Consider the following 7,790-nt stretch of genomic DNA (forward strand, 5'->3'; position numbering starts at 1 on the left):
GTGACACTCTCTCCTTCTACCGTGTCAGGCCTGCCTACATCTCATCCTGTTTGTCTACTGCCCTCGCCCTCCATACCGTCTATTCACATCAACCTACTCTCGCGAAACACTGAAAACAATGAAAGAAGGAAGTCACTGAAAAGGTTCATTGTTCTTAGGCACCTGAGGCTTGTGTGTTGTGTTGTGTTATCCTTTCTGTGTTCCAGTCTCAGAACATCAATTGCCTCGCAAAACACGTCACTTGGTCATCGTCAACGTCGACCGTTTCCTTCTTGGACGGTCTAGAGGAGGGACACCCGCGGTGGCATGAGGTGAGATGACGATGACGACGAATGAACGTGCGTGCCTCATTCTTTCCCACTGATCTCGATTGTAAAAGGCTGGATGGCGGATAGGGAGCGCGAGCGTGAAGAAACCGGCCGCCATCTTACTGTACCCACAACAGTCGCCGCAGCGATCATGGCAACTTCTTGCAATTACGGTCGTACCAACCGTACTGGCAAGGTTACAGGGCCTAAATTTATACAGGTGAGTCACTCTTTATCGAGGAATAAATAGGCGTCCATTCTGTATATTTAGTTGACCATTATTAAGTGTTTTTTTGCCCAAAACGAGCACTGGATGCAGGTTGCTTGATCGCTCTTCCGACGTTCAATCGAGCACACTTGCATTATACCCGGCGGCAAATACAGTTTGAGTGCATAATATGCTTGAAAGAACACGTTACACTACACAGGTAGTGTTGTCATCAATATATGTGCGAGCACTCGAGCGCTTTTTTGCATGCATTGCTAGCATGGTACACGGTGTTCTCTGCGGAAGCAAGTGGCCAAGTGCCACATTCATTTCTTTGAATTACCTTCACGCACAAGTTCGGTATTACGTCATAATGAGACCACGATTGTCACCTTTTTTCATGTATTGGTATTGTTTTGTGCCTTGATTTGATTTGTGACAAAGAATCCTACGTAACGGTGGTGTGGCGCGGCTTGAATAACGCCTTTGTGTCTGAGCTGTATCGTCAGCTTGTTACGATAGTAATAATTTGTAGCGTGTCGTGCTATTTGTAGCAGTTTTTAAGGCAAAAGTGGTCTCTCAATACAGGTTTTGTCATGAGGGCTACCCAGTGAATAATCTGTGCAGTGTGATACGGCTGGGTGTACAGGTAAGTACCACGTTCCTCATCCACTGGTTTCTACTTTACAGGAAGGAACAACCTCAGTGCACGCACTGTGGTTAGCCTCTCTCAGTTCTGCATATTTTCTTACATGTTCACATCAGAAACACACCTTAGACTTTAGGCTCCTTCACCCAGCAATAAAATAATTAGAGATTGTACTTCTTCTTAGAATAGTTTTTAATCTTTTTAATTTTTAGAAGCGACAGGGATTGTAAACCATGTTTTAAACTGATGTTTTAACATTTGTCCAATGCATTTATTAAACAACATATTCATTTTTAACTGGTTGCACCCAAACCAATGTTCTGATGTATTATTTCTTTTGTTGTCGATGCACCATAAAAATTGGAATAATCATCATCAATGCAGGTTACTTCACAGCTGCCTCAACATACTCAAGAAATGGGTGCAGAACCTGCGTAATGCCCACAAACTTTGACTACCACAGCACCTCCATAAAGTAAAGGCATATGTGTCACATGGGATTTTTAAAGGCATTCACAGTATATAATACCTTGTATGAACTGTTGTTGATCTAAGCAGCCTCTACAGTACACTCTCAGAAATTAAAACTTGTCAGGGAACTGTGATAATTGTTCCAGTTAATAGGCATGCATATGTACGCTATAAGAAGAAAATTATTTATTGAGAATGCACTACTGTTGATCACACTCGTGCAGCTGTAGGTTTACCTTCGGCCTCTTGGAACTCTTTTTTTTAGTTGCCTTAGCTGCAGGAGGAGTGTCATCGAGCATGTCAACTACTTGCAGAAATATTGACGTATTTAAGATTATGACACAGTTTGAAGGGTTTCAATTCAGGAAATCTGCAGTGGCAGGGCCTGCCAGAGTGAAACCTACTGAATATTTTATGGTGTCGAAGTGGCAGTTCCTCCAGGATAGGAATATCTTAGATGGGAGCAAAAAGCTTGAAATTAACAAAGTGTTGTTTGCATTAAGCAATTTGTAATACACTGAACACATAGGCAGCAAAACAAAAATTTAAAATTCAGCATGTATGAAAATTGGGTGCAACAAATTTGCATAGTGTACGTGTACATTGTCATTCCTGAGATATATATTGTCATTGCAGGGAGGTCACAAAACAATAAATGTATTGTTTTGTCATTTCCCTGCACATTCATTGTATCTTGAAATGCGTATATGCCAGAATAAATGTTGAACTTGAAAAATGTATATTCTCTTCATTCATAGAGCATAACATCACTTATCTTCTTTACAAAAGCATATCGTGTTACATCTTTGTCACGCAGAACGCACAACCAAGAAAGCCATCTTCCATTAAATATCACGTTTCAGACATGATTCAGTTGGTATCATTTCATAGACGGTACACCAGGGCTCGAGTTTCAAGCTCCAAATCGTCATGTTGCAGTTTGGAAACCGTACATGTGTAGTGCAAGAGAGCCCTCGCACATTAAAATGTAAGATGGGAGTCACCGTTACTGAAAAGTAACTCCTATGAGAGAGTCTGACGCTGCAGAAAAGTGTGCAAACTGCGGAAAGTGTCATAGAAGATCTTCAGAAATCGTGCCTGGTTTCACGGCAGTGCTACCACACTCCCTTTTAGATGACGATGATAATGATTGGAGTTTCAGATGTGCAGCTGCATTTTTTGCAACGTGCTCCTCCTGCTTCTCTGGCTACTCATGTTGTTTACATCTACTGTTGATCACAGTCATTTATCACATATTATATTCTTATATATTATTGTTATATTATCACATATTCGATCACATTAAATTTAAAATTTAGCATATATGAGAAAATATCAGGATGGAAGTTGCTATTCATTGCTCATTCCAACCTAAAATTGAGTGCTACAAATTTAGAGAGCGTACCTGATCATTGTCATTCCTAAAATATATATTGCCATTGTAGCAAGGTCACAAAACAATAAATGTAGCCTTTTGTGACCTCCCTGCACGTTCATTGTATCCTGAAACGCATAAGTGCAAGAAATAAATCTTGAACTTGAATAAACTTGACATAAGACGTTGAATAATATAATGAATGATATAAAATATTGAATAAACTTGAACTCGTATATTCTCTTTACTCATCATCAGTGATCTTCATTACAAAAGCATATCGTGTTAGACTTTTTTGTTTGCGTTTCACAGACTGGGTACACGAGGGCCAAGATGACAAAATCACAACTGTTTCAAGCTCCAAATAGTCCTGTTGCAATTTGAAGACCATATGTGGAGCTGCATTTTTTCGAACATGCTCCACATAACAAGCATGACAAACTTTTCTCACGCTGCAGTTGTATCCAACAAAAGCATATGAGCGCTGGAGAAGGACATTCAGTTTGGCACAACCGCGCCTGCAAATAATCAGAACAAATAAAGGAAGAAGCAAACAAACATAGAAGGGCTGTACTTCAAAAAGAGATAAGTCCTGTGTCTCAAGGAGGTGTTACCACTTTCTAAGTAACTTAACTGATTAAGCTTACATCACTACCTGATTAACTGTCCTAAAGAGTGTGATCTAATTGCGTGAAGTAATTATTTGGGCTGCTTCGGTGTGTCCATATTTGCGAGGCAAAGCACCGCTGTCGTTTACTAAGAGACTCGTGCTAAGGCGATGCTTGATATAAATCATACTAAACGCATACACGGCTAAAACAACGGCTGTGATTCTCAGGGATGGGCAGTATTTAAATACATTGTAATTAAAATACTATTTAAAATATAAATACATGTATTTATATTTTGTATTTAAATACAGACTTGAAAAATGTATTTATAATTATATTTAAATACCAATTTTCGGGTATTTATTCTTGTAAATACTTTATAAATACTCTTAAATACAGAATATACTGACTCATATCTTAAAGGTGCCCTGCATTTGACCTTTCGGGAAGAAGGGCGAGTTTGGGGCGCAATTATGCCGGGTTTGCGCTAGCATGCGCATGCGACAAACCATTTTAGATGGCGAGTTTTTCACTGTTGTTGCGGACAACGGTCGTGACTACCCTATTGCATTGTTCTACGAAGCATCTTCGTCAAATTTAATACAAGCATTTGTTCATCGGCACCTGTGGAGATGCTGTTCTCCTTTGCGAATCTGATTGTACGGCCGAACAGAAGATGCCTAAAAGAAGCACGGCCTTCGAGAAATTTCTAATATTAAAATCGCCATGATAATCTAACAAATAAATGTTATTCTTTCTCGCTGATTTGTCCTTATGATCATAATTATTTCTATGGTTCCAGATGACATCTTCCTCACAGTATTTATGGTAGTAGTTACGGTATTTAAATACAGTATTTATATTTTGTATTTAAATACTCATGTTGAAAACTATTTATGAAGAGTATTTAAATACCCCTGTCAACAAAGTATTTTGTATTTATATTTAAATACTCACAAAATGTATTTATGCCCATCCCTGGTGATTCTACAGAACGACCTCTTTCTGCCATGCGAGTATATCTCTTCCCGGACCGTTCTTTATGGAACAATTTTTGTCCAGAACGCAGTACGGGATATTATATACATGGTTGTTGTTAACCTCAAGTCGTTTCTTATTGAAATATTGGCTGGGAAACGTGCTGTAGTACAATCCCCAGCGCTGCACTGCAGTGACGGTCTAGTTTCGGAATGCAAAACATAACGTAATTAAGAATCGAACGGCAGGACACCTGTGAAACACTGTTAGGATACATCAGTATACTGGCACCTTACAAAATTGTGTGATGACAAACAACGACAAATGCTTGCAGCGCAATAAATACTCACAATCTCTGTTGCCTCCCATTGTTTTCTATGGGCGCACACAGCACTTTAGGGCCCACCAACATGGCGGCCCGAAGGCACGCCTCTCCCCCACGAGCCCCTCTCCCATGCGCGATCCAGCCTTTATACATAGAGATCAGTGTTCTTTCCTGGCAGCTGCTGAGCACGGACCTGTGCACTGCTCCTTTGTAACTTCACCTACAAACTCTCTCCTTAAAGGGACTGTCGCACTCCTCCCATCCAATTCCGTAACTATAGCGCCGTTTTACTAATTGTTCATCACCAACAATAACGCTGAAGATCCGACACGAATTAGTGAAATAGCTTCTGTGCAATTTGATGCAATGCACGGCAAGAGCAGACGCCGGGTGTTGACGGTATGGCGGAATGCCCTCTCTGGAAATCTGGACGTCTGTGGAAAAGCGGGCGTCTGCAAATCGTGGAGATCTGTGATTCGCTTGTGCATGGAATGCCGCAATGTCATTTCTGGGATAGCGCAGGACGTGTTCGTACAGCCAGGGAGGTGACACAGTGTTCCACGCGACATGGTCGCGTCAGAACTCACCCTCATAAGATAAATTGGCATATTTACAGAGGACTTTTCACTTGGAATACGATGCGAACGCGAAGCAGACGAGTTCGGAGACAATCGCCTGCGCTGCACTCCTATTAGTGCGCCTGGCCTACGTCATCTTGATGTCACTATCACTGGGGCTTCCCTAGGTGCAGAGGCAGTGCGAATCTTTAAATCTCGTTTATTTAATACGTAAGCTTTTTCGAAAACATAAATTTGGCCACGTAGACTGAAGTGGTTCCAAGCATTACTGTATCGGTCTCGTACAGGTGGTAACCGCACCGTCCTAGCCTAGAAGTACAATCTCTGATCGAAATATTCGCGACTCGCGTTCCACGCCTCGCCCCAAAACCAGGGGCGTATCCAGATTTTTTTTTTTTTCGGGGGCTGGATCAAGCCCCCTAAGCCCATAACAATACCTGACCGGGTCGCTGGACCTTCTGCCTTTCTACGTTCGCTGCCGACGATCCGATGGCCCCAGGAGGTGGTGGTCGTACTGCTGAAAGAGCTCGCTCGCCGTTGTAAGCTTCACAGAGGTGAGCAACGTCACGACTAACTCCCTATGGGAATGTGCGTCCTGGGCCGACTTCTAAGGGAACTGTGCCGGCATATGTCTGACAGCGTCCGAGGAAACCCAAGGAAAAATCACAGACAGCATGGCCGGCACTGGGATTCGAACCCGGGTACCTCCCAATCTCGGCATGACATGACCAGCACGCTTACCACTCGGCTACGCCAGCTGGAGCCCAAAGAGGAAAGTGCTCGGTCCTCGCCTTGAAGAAGACCAATCTCTGTACGAAATATTGGCGCCTCTCGTCCTGAAGCTCTCCCCATAACATTTCCTTACCCGTCCACTGGATCGTGTATCTTTCTGCATAAAAGGTCATAGTTCACCGATTAGAAAGCAAAGGTCCAGCTAAGGTTTTCTTTTTCTTACAAAGAAACAACAAACAACTCCTGGCGATGAAACTCCCCAGCCATGATCTTGTAATAAAGTTGTTTTCCCCGGACACACGTTTTCCTGTCCTTCTTTTTCTTTTTTTCTTTGTCGAAGTACAGCTCGCTGAGGCTTACATTTTTTCGGATTAGAGACCTCAGGGGCTTTGCTCTACAACTTTCTAGTTTAAAATACCGACACGTTTTTATTAATTTATATTCATATCATATTCATACCGCAAATACGTACACGCAGTGTAGTTTTGCAACGGAAAGCGCAAGTTCGATTTATAAAAACTTTGAACCGTTTCTCAAGACGCGCCATGTATATTCTTTTTTGGGTGAAAGCGAATAGAACAAATAAATAAAAAAATCACCGGAGCATGTTTATCGGCCCTTTGGTTTAAACCGAAAGCGCGTAACTCTCCTTTTAGCGAATTTTAACTCTATCTGACGCATGCGCAATAGAGTGTTTACATTTCGACAAACGCTCGCCCGTTCCGTATTGATGCAAACTGCGGCAGACGCTGTACCGGAGGACAAAGACATATCCTGACGGAATGCCGCGCCTACCATATACTATGCGAGAAACTCACCTTCCCCATTCCAGCTGACCACTCTAGTGCACCTCTCGTCTACAGTACACCTCCGTCCCATCAGTATCGTTCAACCTGCCTGTGCCTCACTTTGCACTCGTCAACTCTTTTCTACCCCTTTTGTTTTCTTTTTTTTTTTTTTTTGCTATAGTCGTGGCGACGCCCACTTGAGTGCGGCCAACAACGGCAAGCTACTTCGACCCCCCACCCCCACCCCCCGGAGGACAAAGACGCTTCGCGAGGTGTGTCAGAAGCTCAAATGACACCAAACCCTGTCGTGAAACTCCTCTGACCTGGATCGAACCCGAAAAGAAAAAAGTGAAACGCGATCATAATCGGCCACATGGCAGCCGTACGCTTTTCAAATTATAATTCTATTATAATTCACCGCCCGCGCCTTCGGACACACGATCTCCCATCTGCCGGTGTGTGTAGTTTTTAAGGTTCACCGATGACGTCCTCGTAGCGGACGGCCATCGATCGCTAGAGGGCGCGACCATGCGATCGACACAACGCGTTATTAATAATCAGCGACCAAAAGAAACTTTAATGGAAGCCTACCCATCCGGCGAACCTTATTTGCATCGGACCCGGGACCATAAATAATGCAGCACTCTTCTATACCCGTACGCGGCCAGAAAAGAAGCATTTTTTTTTCTCTCTCTCTCTCCTCCGTCTAAAAGTGTGAGTAGAATTTTTAATTACTCCCATCCCGATTAGGAAAACGCTCTGTTTAC

The 7,790-nt window shown here is 42.7% G+C and overlaps 1 long non-coding RNA gene across 1 annotated transcript; it reads left to right on the plus strand.

Annotated features, from left to right (window-relative positions):
- Positions 1-387: 387 nt before the first annotated feature.
- Positions 388-2,003, plus strand: LOC135392853 (uncharacterized). The gene is made up of 3 exons (XR_010422257.1): positions 388-528; positions 1,105-1,165; positions 1,550-2,003. It is a non-coding gene; the product is annotated as an uncharacterized LOC135392853 (long non-coding RNA).
- Positions 2,004-7,790: the final 5,787 nt, after the last annotated feature.

Source organism: Ornithodoros turicata, chromosome 4 (genome assembly GCF_037126465.1).
Source record: "Ornithodoros turicata isolate Travis chromosome 4, ASM3712646v1, whole genome shotgun sequence".
In the NCBI taxonomy this organism is placed as follows: Eukaryota; Metazoa; Arthropoda; class Arachnida; order Ixodida; family Argasidae; genus Ornithodoros; species Ornithodoros turicata.